Source organism: Bos grunniens, chromosome 10, assembly GCF_055505025.1.
Source record: "Bos grunniens cultivar Pamir isolate PY7600 chromosome 10, Bosgru_T2T1.0, whole genome shotgun sequence".
Classification (NCBI taxonomy): Eukaryota; Metazoa; Chordata; class Mammalia; order Artiodactyla; family Bovidae; genus Bos; species Bos grunniens.
This window is the reverse complement of record NC_141174.1, coordinates 100,158,531-100,174,666: the sequence shown is the minus strand read 5'-3', so window position 1 is coordinate 100,174,666 and position 16,136 is coordinate 100,158,531. Positions and strand designations below refer to the sequence as shown.

Here is a 16,136-nt window from a genome sequence, read left to right as displayed (position 1 = left end):
GTCCTGCTGTTTGCAACCCCGTGATCTGCAGCACCCTAGGCTTCCCTGTCCTTCACCACCTCCCAGAGTTTGCTGAAACTCATGCCCATTGAATCAGTAATGCCATCCAACTATCTCATCCTCTGTCACCTGCTTCTCCTCGTGCCCTCAAATCTTCCCAAGCATCAGAGTACGCAAGACTCAGCACTCAGGAAATTCTCATGAATCATTTTGTTTTCTCCACTGACCATACCTCCCTGCCCCACCCTCCGCCCCAGCAAGTAGCTTCTCATTCTTCTCCATGAGCTCTTTTTTTATGCAGGCTTACTTAATTATATTTCATCCTAGCCCTTTCACTCTTTGAAGCCAGCTGGCATTTCCAGGGTATCAAAACATTTATGCTACAAAATGTAAGTCTCTTTAAGGAGGGATTTTTTTTCCTATTAAGAAAATTTTAAGTTTTCTCCGTATTATAAATGTTTCTGAGAAACAAATATTTGCTATTCATAACAAATCTCTTACTATAAGTCAGATAAAATGAAGATAAAATACATTTTTTTTGGTGGTACCTATGATTCTTTAGGCATACAACCCATCTGAAATAGACTGAATAACAGACTCCGAAATATGTCCCTGTCAAGTCCTTGCAAACTGCGAATGTTGCCTTATAGGGCAGAAGGGGCTTGGCAAATGTAATTAAGTTTAAGATCTTGAGGTGGAAGGTTACCCTAGGTAAGGAACCTTGTAACAGAGACTCTGGAAGAGTAAGGGTCACAGTTGAAAGTGATGTGATGATGGAAACAAAGAAGGGAGTGATGTGCTCTGAGGCTGGAGAAAGGGAATGCAAGCAGAAAACTCCAGGTGACCCCTAGAAACGGAAGAAAGCGTGGAAATGAACTCTCTTGCAGTGCATTCAGAAAAACCAGCCATGACAGACAATCTGTGGTGACAGTGTGATTTATTTGGGGATCCTTGGGTCACACAGTATGGTTGTCTACCATAGCTACATGACCGAGCCCCAGGAAAAACTCTGATTGCCAAGGCCAGAGTGAGCTTGTCTGGTTGGGAGTACTCTGTGCACTGTATATTGTCACATATCTTTGTTGGGAGAAATAAGTGCTGTCTGCATGACTCCACTGGGACAGGACCACCGGAAGCTCATGCATGGAATACTCTTGACGTATGTGCCTCTTCCCTTTGCTGCTTTTTAATTTGGTGAATTATTCAACCTGAGAGTGTTCTTGGGGAAACTCAAATTTGCCTTTGGTGCCAGAAGTGCACTTGAGGACCCCCAAGCTTGCATTAGGTGTCAGAAGCGAGGGTGGTCTTGGGTGCTTCTTCATTCTTTGCACTGGCTCCTAGCCCTCCTGGCCCATTGATGTGGTCTGCTAAGTTCGAGCTGTGCTGAGGTTTGGACTCTTCCGGGATGTTGTCTAAGGCTCAGTAAACAGCTACTCTCCTTCTGCCTTTGGGACTGATTGGAATAGTTCTTTTTATCTTTGCTTTCTGCTATCATCTCCCTGCTATGTAATTATGAGCACTCAGAAGGTAGGGAAATATTGGAGGTGACGGGGAGTGATCAGTTAGTTTTAAAAAATGCTGTACAGCCACATTTCTCTTCTAGAAAAATAATTACTAAAACTACAAAAAGAATCCTACAAAATACTCTTTCTTTTCTAGGTGGCCTTCTCATCCTCCTCCTATCCACCCACCTCACCATGGGTCTGCATCCTGAATGAACGTGTTCCTCAAAGACAGTAACTCCCACACACCAAGCGGTATCTAGCTGTGTGGGTGAGATATTCTCCAGCCTCTCCAAAGCTGTGTAGGTAAGTCTGGCTGAAGTTACTGCCGCCATCATCTGGGGTGTGCTGTTTGTTCCTACAGGAGGTTCTCCATCCTTGCTAAGTCACCTGTGTTGGCAACACTTCTTGCCTGGGATGAACCTCCGTTGGGCCTCACATAGCAGATCCTGCACCACTCATTGCTTCAGGCAGTAGACAGTGTGGGCTGGGTCCTGCCGTGAGCTACAGCCACAGCTTCCTCCTCCTGAGGGTCGGTGAGAAGCCTGACCTCATGTCGTGGGGGGAAAACAGTCTAAAAACCCTGGGTCTTTTTAGGTTCTGTGTGACTCCACTCCATGGACCTGCTCTGGTTTCTGAGACTGTCTCAGTTAAAAGATTAGTAGCTATGGTTTCTATTTAGGAACGCAGTCTACCATGTGATGTGATGTCCATCCTTCCCTCAAGCAAGCCAAAAGGAAAAAAATGGTGCAGCTGTTCTTAAGTTCTCAGAAATTCTAGGATTGAGCAATGCCCTTCATGGATTGGCTGACCAACAGGATATGGGAATTTAGGAAAGCTGCAGATGAGGAATCTTTCATAAACAAACAAACAAACAAAAAACGGAACTTGAACTACTGGGAGTGATGGTATGGATGAGAAAGAATGTAGTCATTTCATCCTTGACCAAGATGGTAACATCCTCTCTCAATAAAGGATTATAGGCAATGGATTAACCAGTTAATGGGTTAACTAATAGAAGAAACCAGGAAAATGTCCAAACCGATTTACCAGCCGTTAAGACTGCAGCAGTTGTAGCATCCTTTCAAAAACTGACCACTCAAAGATTGCTCTGCAATTACTCCATTTCTTTCCTTTGGAGTTCCTTTTCCTAAATGGAAGTTGCTAGTAATGGAACTAAGGAAAAGCATTCATGTCCTCTCCTGGACAAGACCGAAGAAAGCAGTCTCCCTTTCCTGAGTGGCGAGCATGATGGCCAACTACAAGTATCAAAGATGGAGACCAGGGGGTGGAGGAGAAAAGCGGGCCTTCTCATGTACCTGCTTGAATATATTCATTTCCATAGATCCCATTTCTAAAGAGTTTTAAAGGGTTGGTGATTTGATTTTTTTAAATTAATTTTATTGGTTTTGCCACATATCGACATGAATCTGCCACAGGTATACACGTGTTCCCCATCCTGATTTGATGTTTAAATGGTAAAGAAATTCCTTCAAAGGTATAATTAGGAGGTCAGAGGTATTCTGGGCATAAAAGGTTGGCCCAGCCCCAGGACAGAACTATTTACCTTATGGGACCTTGTCTGGTTAGAGGAAGTCCTGACTGACTCCTGTGAGTGATCTTCCTACTTACTCAGGAGTGTGGGACTTTATTCACTTGGCTTTGGGGCTTAACCCAAATCACTGACTCAATGGACATGAGTTTGAGTAAGCTCTGGGAGTTGCTGTTGGACAGAGAAGCCTGGTGTGCTGCAGTCCATGGAGTTGCAAAGAGTCGGACGTGACTGAGTGACTGAACTGAACTGACTTGGGGCTTAACAGGACAGAATCCAGGAGCTGACACTGCCAGCCTTGGCACTAGTGGCTGCATCATTAGTGAATTATTTGACATTTTAGCAGGCACTGGCATGTCAATTTGGGGTTTTATATACCAGATATCAATATTTTAGCAATCTTTGTAAGAAGTTCTTTTCCTTTGCCAAATATTTGAGAGGAAAAATTCTCCTGAAATGTTAAAATTAAAAATTTTAAAGGCAAAAGCAACATTTTATTGCTTAATGAAAAGAAGAAACTAATCTGAAAGTTTGGACTTCTGGAGAAAAGTGCTAATCTTTTTGAGTAAATGTACATGAGTCCTATTTTGCACATTGCACATTGCTAATTCTTATACCATTTCTGACTTGAGATCTAAGTCTAAACTTAGACACTGAATTACTCAGATAATGGATGTGACTGTGTCTCCGTAGGATGGCTGTGGTATTTTGAGTATAGTGTTGAATTATTTTGATCATTCATGTTAATACATTCATTCAGTGTATTGTGATGCTCTCTTTCTCATCCACTCTCATGTTTCTCTGTATCCTAAAGAACATTTATGTCTCAAGATATTATCATAGGTATTTTTGTTGGAAGAAAGGAGAATTAGAGGACTGTTTATAGAAAGAAAGAAAGAAAGTGAAGTCATTCAGTTGTGTCCGAGTCTTTGCGACCCCATGGACTGTAGCCTACCAGGCTCCTCCCTCCATGGGATTCTCCAGGCAAGAGTACTGGAGTGGGGTGCCATTTCCTTCTCCAGGGGATCTTCCCGACCCAGGGATCGAACCCGGGTCTCCCACATTCCAGGCAGACGCTTTAACCTCTGAGCCACCAGGGAAGCCCCGAGGACTGTCTATAGTCACCCTAAATTTGAGAAACTATGACTTAAAAGTTAAACCGATTTCTTTGCAGAAAGACTTCTCCAAAGACTTCACTACACTATGTGTATGCTTTGAATCCCTATCACTTCCCTCTCTCTTTTTTTTTGGGGGGGGTAGAATATCTGTTAATGTTATTCAGGATACTTTTCCTATAAGAAATTTGGGAAATACTATTCAGTTTAATCAAGATGCAGTTGGTTTAATCACAGCTAGAGGATTTTGGCCTCTCACCAGATGACTGTAAAAGTAAAGCCCTAGAACAACTATTATCTCCTTTTTTGGAAGGTCATATGAGAGAGATATCTATTTGTCTCAGAGTGTATCGTATGCCCTTTTAAAGAAAGAGGAAAATGATCCAGGGGACCCCTGAAGGGCCCTGTAATTCTTTGGCTTTAGGATGCAGACTTTTAGAACATTTTATCAATTAATATACCTTTGACAAGGTTAGACTAAATCTTAAAAAGCGTATTTGTTATCTGCTCTTTTATAACAGTTTCTCCAACAAAGTAGTGGTTGAAACAACAATGATATTATATCAGCATTTGCATGAGTCAGCACTTCAGGAGTGGTTTAGCTGGATTGTTCTGGCTAAGAGTCTCTTATTAAGTTGCAGTTAGGACACAAACAGGGACTTCCATCATCTTCAGGCTCGACTGGGCTTGGAAGGTCTGCTTCTGAATGGCTTACCTATGTCTGTTGGCAGACGAGCTCTGTTCCTCACCACATGGGCCTCTGCTTAGGCTGCTTGAGTGTCCTCAGGACATGACAGGTAGCTTCATCTACTGTGAGTGCTCTGAGAGAGAAAGTGAAGAGGAAGCCTTTGCCCTTTTAAATCTAGTCTCTGAAGTTGTGTGCTGTCACTTCCGCCCTATGCTATTTTTTAGAAGTGAGTCACTAAGTCTGCTAAATCAAGGGGGGAGATTTAGGTTTCAGTCATTTATGGAAGAAGATCAGTGAATGGGAGCATATTTTAAAGCCAAAACAGAAGGTTGAAATAATAAGGACATGAGAAGGGGCAAGATAAGGCAGTGCCAGAATTATTTAGCTCAGCATCTTTGTGACACGGTCAAGGGTCTGCACTCTTTCCCCTTTCTGTTCTGCCACGTTTGGTGCCTTGACTTTGTGCTCCAGTTAGGCCCACACAGAGTTGCCAGATGACTGGACAAGTACTGGCTACCATATCCAGTCACAACATCCAGCAGGAAAAACGGTTTTGTCTTCCTTGTGATGTGATTTTTGGGTAAGAAAACCTTTTCTGGAAGCCTTCAATGATTTCCTGTCTTAACTACCTGACCAGAACTGTATCACCTACTCAAATCACAGGCAAGCGGAGTGGCATTGCCGTGAATGGCTTACATAAATCGGGATGCGTTCCTGAGCTAGAGACCAGGAGCTAGCTTGTCCTCAGGTGGACACTGAAGTAAATTAAGAGTTCCCTTTGCAAGAAAGAGAGGGAAACACTATAAGCTGGTAATTAGCTTTGGATCCGTGATCTCCTTCCATGACGGTCTTCTAATCACCATGCCTTGTGAGCAGGACAAGAGTGCCTCTTCTGTGGAATGTAAAGGGTTATACTTTAGACAGAAGGTCAAGTCCAAGTAGCCCCTCAGTAACTCTTAATATAATGCTCATTCTAGTTAAAATAAGTAAAAATTCAGAAAATATAATCTCAGAATACATCTTTAATAATATTCAGTGTTGGTGGAAGAGAGGGGTCATTTGCTCGCCCGCCTTTTCACACCCCGCGTTCCTTCCACTGCTCTTGCTCAGTCAGAGACCGCGGCAGGCCACTGGGGCCACAGGCTGATGCTCTTGCCTCTCTGTTATCCTGAGCCCTGCAGAGCTATTCAGGGTGATTTCAGCATCGCTCACCCAAAGCACATCTCCACAGCAGTTCATTCGTCATGTTTCATCTGTGCTCTGTTTTAGTCATTTCATGGAGTTTTTACAATTGCTTGACAGTTTCTCAAGACAAACTCAGGGGAACAGAAGAAAGAGGAAAGAGTAGAAATAATCTTCTTCTCCTGGGAGAAAGGCTAAACTTGCGTAGGTACAAAGATATTTGGTTAGATACTTTGCATTTAATAGGTTTTTTTTTTTTCCCCCTCTCTTTCTCTCACTCTTTCTGCCTTTCTTTCTTTTCTTTCTTTCACTTATTTGGCTTTGAGGTCTCCGAGGGCTTCTGTTTCCCTATCATTCAGGGGGCAAGTGAATGACTGGGAGTGGAAAACTCTGTCTGGCACACAGAAATTGCCTTGACAAATTGAATAACAGCAGATCCAAGACACATAATTAATTCCTTAAAGATTTTGCCTGAACTGAAAATGTATAAAGATTGGTGTGCAGATTTCTCATTTCCTACAGAATGTTGTGTCAGTCATACACATGCTAAGAGAAGGAAAGGAAGATTTCTATTTAAAGTCAACTTGACAGTGATCAGGGAATTTAACTTCAAAGTGTCTAAATATTTGTGGCCAGCTTAAGCTCCTCCTTACCAGCTCAAGCTCCCAGGTAAAGAATCGGCCTGCAAAGCAGGAGACCTGGGTTCAATCCATGGGTCAGAAAGATCCTCTGGTGAAGGGAATGGCAATCCACTCTAGTATTTTTGCCTGGAGATTTCTATGGACGAGCAGCCTCGTGGACTACAGTCCATGGGGTAACCCGCAAAGAGCTGGACACGACTGAGCGATTAACACTTTCTAACAAGCTCCTTAGATGTGGTGAGGAAAGTCCCTTACTGGAGCCAGGCCTCTGCAGAGGTGGCTGTAGGTGTTGGCTCCAGAAGCTCTCAGGCTGATTTCATGGGGGGTCAGGGGAGGGGGGTGGAGGGAGTGGAGACTTGGGGACTCCCTAACCCATTGGCTTTCCCCTTTAAAATGGATTGGCAAAATTCCTTAGTATCTTTCTGTTTGCCTTTCTTTGGATCATATATTTGCTCTAAATACCATAGCACTTCATAAAATAGTCACATTATTTCACAATTACATATAATATTTTGTCAAGATTAATTTGGAACCAAAGGCATTGTAGGGCCCCCTAAGAAAGTTAAGCTGCTGGCAAAGACAGAGATAAATGTGTAATATAAAATGTTGCACCATTTGCTGCATGTTCCTTTTCCTTTTGTTGTGGAGAGGGTGGGAGCACCTCTACCATATTGGCCCTGATTGGCTCAAACTCTCGGTAAGAACATCTATGTCTGTCCGTCATTTATCTCTCTCTCTCTAATGGAAAATATACTTATAATAGAAAATATGCATATAAAGAGTTCTGCATTTAGATATAGCTCTAGAATAAGTTTTGTTTGTTTGTTTGTAACTGGAATACATGCTCCAGTGAGATTTTTCAGTGAATATGTAAGCTGGGTTCATTTTAAGGAATAAACTTCTGTTTTTTAACTTCTACATTTGTTCTTCCTAAACGGGCCACCTGAGAATGAACCTGTGGTCTATGGGTTCTCTGTCTCCCTTTTTACAGTTGCCTCCCTCCACTTTAGTGGTCCTAAGTTTGACCGTGATGCCTTGCTCAGGACTCAGGACTTGAATGTCAAGGTGCCAAAGGGAGAATTTGAGACTTCACAGCTCATAAGGAAGCATTGTGTGAGGAAAATAAAGAGAAACTTCTAGTGGAAAGATCTGAAAGGAGAAACACATTATTTGCTTCAGGCTTCAGACTCAAGGAAAGGCTCCATTTCTGTTAGAACTTGAATTCAGAATCAGTTGGTTAACCCAGAGACACAGATTAATATATGCATTTCAATTAAATATAAAGTCAGACTTTTTTTTGCTGACAAAAATGGTCTGTTTTGCCTAATTGATTTGAAACTGAGAACTTTGCCATTTTCCTTTTAAGGATACACAGTTTCTATAAATTAAAATAGCTAAATCTGAAGCTTCAAGATTTTGAGGAATATATTTAAAGCATGTATATTGTATGCCAGAAATCACAACATTTTCAACTGTTTAAATTTATGATAAAAATTCTAGATGTTAGAAATCTGTGGCATGTAGATAGTTTGCAAAATTCTTTTAGGGGATGTTTGGGCAAAAGTATTTGAAGACTACTGCCTGAGAGTGTCATATTATCTTAGGGCGGGGCAGAACAGGAGGAGTCCATCACAAAATTGTCCAGAAAGGAAGTCTCTGGCGTCTGGGCCTTCTCCTCTCTCTGCTCTGCCTTTCCTTTGAAGCTTTCCTCACAGAGGTCTCTGGCAGCCAGGGTTCCCCAGTCCAGTTTCTATAGTCCTTGCTGCTGCTAAGTCGCTTCAGTCGTGTCCGACTCTGTGCGACCCCAGAGACAGCAGCCCACCAGGCTCCTCCGTCCCTGGGATTCTCCAGGCAAGAACACTGGAGTGGGTTGCCATTTCCTTCTCCAATGCATGAAAGTGAAAAGTGAAAGTGAAGTCGCTCAGTCCTGTCCGACTCTTAGCGACCCCATGGACTGCAGCCTACCAGGCCCCTCCATCCATGGGATTTTCCAGGCAAGAGTACTGGAGTGGGGTGCCATTGCCTTCTCCATAGTCCTTGCACTTCCATCCTATTCTGGGTTTCATTTCTACAGAGCCCTGACCTCCAGGAGCAGGGATCTAATTGTTCAACTCACGTTTTTTTATTTATTTCAGCTTACTTGTTTGTTTGGTTCCCTGGGTCTTAGTCACAGCGTGCAGGATCTTCAATCTTTGTGGCCATATGTGGCGTCTTTGGTTGCAGCCTGAGAACTTTTAGTTGCAGCACATGGGATCTAGTTCCCTAGCCAGGAATCAGAACCGGGCACCCTACTGGGAGCTCAGTGTCTTAGCCACTAGACCACCAGGGAAGTCCTTTTAAAAGTTTCTACTAGCTTAGTGACCATTCTTCTTTGCCCATTCTGTGGTTTAGAAAGTTCCCCATCTTTTGAGTCTTGATTGGAGGCTGAACCCATCTCGCATGATAAAATCTAAAAGTTTCCTATATTCCCTTTCCCAACTCCTTCTACTAAGTGATATCACTTCTAAGTACTTGACAAGTAATAACTCATATAATCCTTAATAACAGCTATCATAATATATAACCCAACTATAATAGTCTTAAATTTAGTAATCTTCATTAATACCTGTGAAATTGGTACCATTATTATCAAATTAGTCTTCCCTGGTGGCTCAGTGGTAAAGAATCCACCTGTATTGCAGGAGACACAAGAGACGAGATAGGTTCAATCCCTTGGTTGGGAAGATCCCCTGGAGGAGGGCGTGGCAACCCACTCAAGTGTTCTTGTCTGGAGAATTGTACGGACAGAGGAGCTGAGTGGGCTACAGTCCACAGGGCCTCAAAGAGTTGGACACAACTGAAGCAACTGAGCACGCGCACATTATCAAATGGATACAGGAGGGGACTAACTGGAGCCTGCAGAGACAAAGTAACTTGCTCATGGTCGCACAACAAGTAACTGGATAAGCCAAGCTTCGAATCCAAGGAATCTGACTCTAGAATCTCAGTTCTAAGTCACCAGGCAAAGGCACATGGCCCAAGTTCACACAATCAGGTACAGTCAACGCAGACTGTTTTTCAAGAGCTGGTGCCTCAGAGAAGCAGTGACAGGAGATTCCATGTGGGACCGGGGAGGACCACTATGGCCACCGCTTGGACTGTCTCAGGGCAACATGCCGATGATGGGCCAGTGGTAGCAACTGGGGTCCAGGGTTGGCAGCGTGGAGTGCCAGCAGGGACAGCTGTGGACCCCTGCTGGGGTATGATTGTGACTGTAGCTTGGGCCACGCAACGTTCTATGAGGTTCTCTCTCTTTCCTGGTGGTCCTGGAAAAGTTACTGTCTATCGTCTGTCTCTTTATCTATCATCTACAACACTCTCATAACTATACAGTATATAGCTCCTTATGTCAGTCAGAATAGGCTCCTACTGCTTGCAACCAAGGACCCTGCTGGTGATATTTTAAAGGTGAAGATGGGTGCTTTTTTCTGCTTGTGTCTTTCTTGGCTCTCAGCAAAATGACAAACACAGAGCAGGTGCTCAGAACACATTTCTTACGTGAACAATGAGCTGATGCACAACCAGATGTTAGTGGTTGGTAATGACTTAAAGGGGTAACACTTCTAGTAATATTAGCCTTTAGAGGTAGGCCCTTAATGTCCCAAGGCACTAGTTGCAACCCATTAATGGGCCCTGAAATCAATTTAGTTGCTTGCTGCTAGCATTTTTATAAATGAAATAGACTCAGTTATAACAAAACAATGGAAAACAAAGCACATCAGAGGTAGGAAGAATAAGTATTATTTCACAAATATTTGTTTTGATTATGTTTAAATTTTGTTTATATGTGCATGTGTTGGCATATATTAGGTTGTGTTGTTACTATGGGCCAGAAAGATTTGAAAACCATAGTCGTAGGGTAGATGTTGCTATTGGTCAGTGTCACATCTCCTGGCAGAAGATAAGAGGGACGGATTGGGAGACAGGGTTCTGAATTGCCTCAGTAATTATCTGTATCATAAAACACAAGATATATGTGAATATTCACTCATACTCTTTAAGGAGGAAAGAGAAGGCGACAGTTCACAGTTAACCTCTCACTCACTTTCCCTGCACACAAATGCTTTTTGAAACAAAGCATATTTCTCATTCATCTATTCTAGACTACAAAGTAGCTATGCCTATGTGAAAGGCTAGTAAACTAGTAGGCTCTGATGTTCAGTTCTCATGAACATTTTCCATATTATATAATCAGCGTATTTTCACATACAAAATATTTACAATAATATGCAAATGTATCTGTACCTATCTTCTGCTCCCCTTCAGCTTAATTCATTTGTGCACTTTAGAACTTAAACAAGTTTTGCATGTGTGTGTGTTTGTGTGTGTGCACACACGCACCTCTGATGAAAATGTACACCCAGGTGGCCAGTCTTATACTTCTGACCTGTGTCCTTGGGCAAGGCTGCCTGAAGTTTGAGAAGGCTCTCTGCAATGAGGGGACTGGGAAAGATTCTAAAAGAAACACACACACACACTCAAACACACGATAGCAATCATGGAGCTGCAGTTGCAGAGAGAAGCTCTAGTACCCAAATGCTCTTGAGCACCAGTTCCCAAGATGAGGCTGCGCTTTGTGTGTGTCTGTGATCACCTCTTGCAGTGTTACCCAGGCCACTCCAGCCAGTTTTTATTTGGGCTGGTGTCTTAGGTCAGGTTCTCTTGAGACTGATGCTGAAGTGACAGTTCATGTCCAGGTAATTGACTAAGGAAGTACTCCCAAGAGAAGTTGAAAGGAAACGGAGAAAGCAATGTAAGAGAAGAGAAGAGTAAGTTGTGATTTCAGATAGTCTATGGAAGGTAGCTTCACCTCAGAGCTCTCTTGACCTGAGCTCAGAATGTTGGCCTTCCGTTGCCCTGCACCATCAGCCGCTGGTTCAGGACTCAGGGGGATGCAAACTCCCAAGCATGTCCAGCTTCCTGATTGTGCAACTCAATAGCCAGAGGGAGTCTTTGAAAGAATAGTCATTGATGAGTCCACAGAAAGCAATCAACAAGAAAGCCAGCACAAAAGGGGTAATCTGAGGGCATCGGCCTGGAGTGATGGTATTTGCTAGCCCTGGTTTGAGTGGTTGGTTATCTATGTCTTAAAGTGAAAAAGTGAAAGTGTTAGTTGCTCTGTCGTGTCCAACTCTTTCCGACCCCACACGCTGTAGCCAGCTAGGCTCCTCTGTCCATGGAATTCTCCAGGCAAGAATACTGGAAGGGTAGCCATTCTCTTCTCCAGGGATTGAACTCGGGTCTCCTGCATTGTAAGTGGATTCCTTACCATCTGAGCCATCAGGAAGCCTATGTTTACAATTAAAAGGACTTTTGTTCATGCATGGACATAGTTCAAGAGAATAATCAGAAAGAGCAAGAGTTTTACAAAAATGGAAAGACCACTCCCTGAGAGCAACTTTAGGGCACGTTTTTAAGTTCATATCAGAGAAAGTTACATATATGTTTAAACTTCTTAAGCTTCCCTAACCACCTAAGATGGAAATCTTCTGCCTTAGAGATGTATTCTGTGAGCAAAGAGGAACAGAAGCCAAGAACTCACTTTTGCAGTAAGTGCTTCAGCTAAAGACATACCAGTCCTTATGCTTAGAAGGCTCTTTATGCTGATCCCTGGATCTGAAGTGGGAATGTGGCCCTTAGCCTAGAGCCCATTTTTGCACCTGATTGTCATTTCCATTTAAATTTTTTTCTGCCAATGGACTCAAATCTAAAAGTGCCGTTGACCACTGAAGAATCTTACATTTTTATGCCTATGGATGGTTACACTCCATTTGTCTCCTAATTCAGACTGGACATGCTTTTAATTTTTAGAGTACATCTGTGGCTTGACTTGAATTTATGATGACCTCCTCCATCATAAGGTAACTTTAAGTGGTGATGTTATTTCAATGTGAAATGTCTTCTACTTCCCTTCCCTTGCCCTGCCCTTTTGTCTTTTGTAGTAATAGCACCATCCCTGTAATCAGAGCCAGAGATGGGAAAAGAATAGAACTTGGAAATTGCCCCTTCTCTCCTGTGAAGAAGAAAATCTTGTTTTCAGCACCCATCCCTTCTCTTCCACTCTACTTTCTGTTAGTTCCTTCTTTTGGCTTCTGGTTCTCTGTCTCTTCTGGCCATTTAGTGTCCTCATCTTATTCCTTGGTCATATAGTACATTGAAATATAGACTCACCCCCCCCCCCCCCCGCCACCGCCCCGGTAATCTGCTGCTGCTAAGTCGCTTCAGTCGTGTCCGACTCTGTGCGACCCCATAGACGGCCGCCTACCAGGCTCCCCCGTCCCTGGGATTCTCCAGGCAAGAGTACTGGAGTGGGGCACCATTGCCTTCTCCACCCGGTAATCTGGGAAGATGTCATTTGAATCTTCTTAAACTTCCTTTTCTCCCATCAAAATTAACCTATCCTGAGTTCTATCTATACAAGATTGTTCTTTCTGCTATGTGATAGCTTGATGGTCTTGTCACCTAGTCTATGGTAATAGATTAAAGACAACATACTAATTCTTCATCTCCTGAAAACACCTGCAAATTTTAAGGGGAATATTCTTATGACTCCCTCAATAATGAGACAGTATAGGAGAAAGTGAAATCTTACTTTTGGAATTAAATGGACATTGGATCAAATCCATCTCTCTTCCTTATTTCCCAAGAGATCATCCATAGTTATTTAACCTCTCTGAACCTGCCTAATCTACCTTTTAACACCCATAAAAAAAGGATATTTGGACTCTGTGGGAGAGGGAGAAGGTGGGATGATTTGGGAGAATGGCATTGAAACATGTATAATATCATATATGAAACGAGTCGCCAGTCCAGGTTCGATGCCCAATACTGGTTGCTTGGGGCTGGCGCTCTGGGACAACCCAGAGGGATGGTATGGGGAGGGAGGAGGGAGGAGGGTTCAGGATGGGGAACACATGTATACCTGTGGCGGATTCATGTTGCTATATGGCAAAACCAATAAAATATTGTAAAGTTTAAGAATAAAATAAAATATATAAAAAAAAGGATACTAGCACTTGTCTTCCATATTTTTGGAGCTATTTACTTAAAAAGTATAAAGAGTACCCAGGTTAGTGTCTGATATACAGGTAGGTGTCTTACAAATTGAAGCTAATATAGTAACAGTATTATAAACCAAGTTATAAAACAATATTGTATTGCTTTGTATTTGTATTGTAAATGCAAATATTGTAAAAGAATATTGTAACTCCAAGTAATGCTGGTAATCTTAATGATCAAATATTTCTTAGATACTCTGTATAGAAGGAAAGAAATAAGTTGTACCTCTTAAATTAGATTCTCCTTCACCTGTGCACAATACTAGCTCTTCTCTAGTCTATATCTACTAGTCAACCATCCATTCATTTATTTATTAACTTATTTATGTGCTTCATGGGGTCGCAAAGAGTCAGTAATGACTGAGCGAACACCACTTTCACTTTCACTAGGTGCCAAAGGCTAGGGTGGGTCCTCTGGAGGGTACAAGACATGTGGCACAGAGGCCCATCTTGGCATGTAATTGAGTGTTTTTTTTTTTAATAAAAAGTCTAGGTATTTTGGATATTAAAAAGACAAGAAAGAGAATATCTCAATCCCCTCTGAAGTTTGTCCTTGAATATCCAGAGTCAAACAAAAGAGGCACATCTATATCCTTTAGGAAAGTTGAGCGAGAGACCATTTTCAGAGATATGGAGACAATAGACTATAAGTCAAGCTCTAATGGTAAGTAGGGTCAGTATATGGACACAGTAATCTGCATCAGACCAGTGGTCAAGGGCATCAGATGAGCAGAGAGAAGAACAAGGCTCTGAGTGGGTGAAGTGAGGAGGTTCAATAAGCAAACCCAAGTCTGCTTGAAATGTGACCAGGGAGACCCTAGCCCGTCTGCTGTGGTGGTTTCAGTCACTTACGGGGCCACACCAGACTGCATGACGGAGTCAGAGAGAAGAGGCTGATGAGCAAAGAGCAGAAGAAAAAGGCTGCAGAGTGTTGCTATGGCAACTTGTACCAACTCATAAGCTGGGAAGAAAATTAAAGTGGCCAAAAGGTTTAAGATCTGCTCTAGTTTAAATACTGGCTATTCTAGCATAAAATTTACAATTTCAGAGACACTTAATGTACTAGATTTACGTCTTTACAAGGCAGATGGTGCAGTGCTTTCACCCAAACTCTGGAGGCAGAAAGACAGGAGATCACATTTTGTCCTTGCCTCTTATCAGCTGTGTACCTTTTGGCAAATTATTTGAGTTCCCACTAAGTTATGTTATGTGTAAAATAAGGTGAAGCCTAGAATTTGCTCATGGGGTGGTTTGGACACTGAACGAAAGGCTGTTTGGTTGTGTCTTAGCACGGTGCTTGGCTCACAGTAGCTAGGCAATGTGTGTAAACTATTCTGAATTTGGATTCTACATGTATGTCTAGAGGTCTCCTCAAGCTTATGTAATCTGACCTGTCATATGGTTGTACCTATTTTTATGTCTTTAGCTGGTCATAAAAATAACTTTTAGACCCTAGGACTAGAGTCAAAAAGAAGCCAAATTGAGCCTGAAGAATAGCAGCATGCTTACGACCCCTTTAATCTCTTTGACATCTCATTTTCTCTCCTACTTGTGAATTATTTATGTGATCTGTACTTTGGGGAAGAAGTCCAAACACATCTCTGTCTCCCTCAGACTCCTGGAGGATCGGTCCAAGGTCCAGAAGGATTTCTGCCACATGGTAGATGCTTACTCAGGGTTTGTCTGCATGGATGGATGGCATTGGAAATGTGGATGATAACCATGCAGATACTTGGGTTTTGTTGGGTTGAACTAGTGAATAGGTAATGTTTCTGAGGAAATGCATAAACTAAAATATATAAATAAAAATATAAAATATAAAAAATATGTAAATATATATAAAATATATTAAAAATATGAAATAAAGAAAGTAAATAGGTCGTTATTCATCATTTTACTCAGAAAAACTCAAGAAGTAGCATCTGTGTGGCAGACACCACTCTGCACACTGGAGGTTCTCAGAGCAGTGGGTAAAGGGATGGTTTCTAGAATAAGGAACCAGTGTCCCTGCAGTGCTAATTAGAACTGACACTGGTGGTGATAAAGTGGCATCCCGGAGGTGCTCTGTTCTGCCGGGGGATACCTTTCTGAAGCATCCAGGACCAAGAAGGGGCTGAGGTGGTGGGAGGCCATTTGGGGGATGCACAACAGGAGCTATACATGGACTTATTAGAAATTATAATTTAATATTTGGAACCCTGTGTTTTAGAAACCTGGGTACGCGAATGTATTATGGCAGTGAACAAGATAGACAAGGTTCCTTCCTCAGGGGGTTTTCTTTTCAAGAGTTAGCCGTCAGAGGGCTCATCTCCTGGGAGAACTGTGCGTTTCTTACAGTCCCAGAGGCCAGGTTCCTCAG

At 42.5% G+C, this 16,136-nt stretch overlaps 1 long non-coding RNA gene across 2 annotated transcripts in view; it reads left to right on the top strand.

The window, feature by feature from the left end:
* LOC147365493 (uncharacterized) overlaps nt 1–16,136 on the top strand; it is a 318,067-nt gene that overhangs the window by 212,690 nt on the left and 89,241 nt on the right. For both annotated transcript variants that reach the window (XR_015135598.1, XR_015135597.1), the window contains exon 3: nt 1,660–1,808. This is a non-coding gene — a long non-coding RNA (uncharacterized LOC147365493). The remainder of the gene's footprint in view (nt 1–1,659; nt 1,809–16,136) is intronic.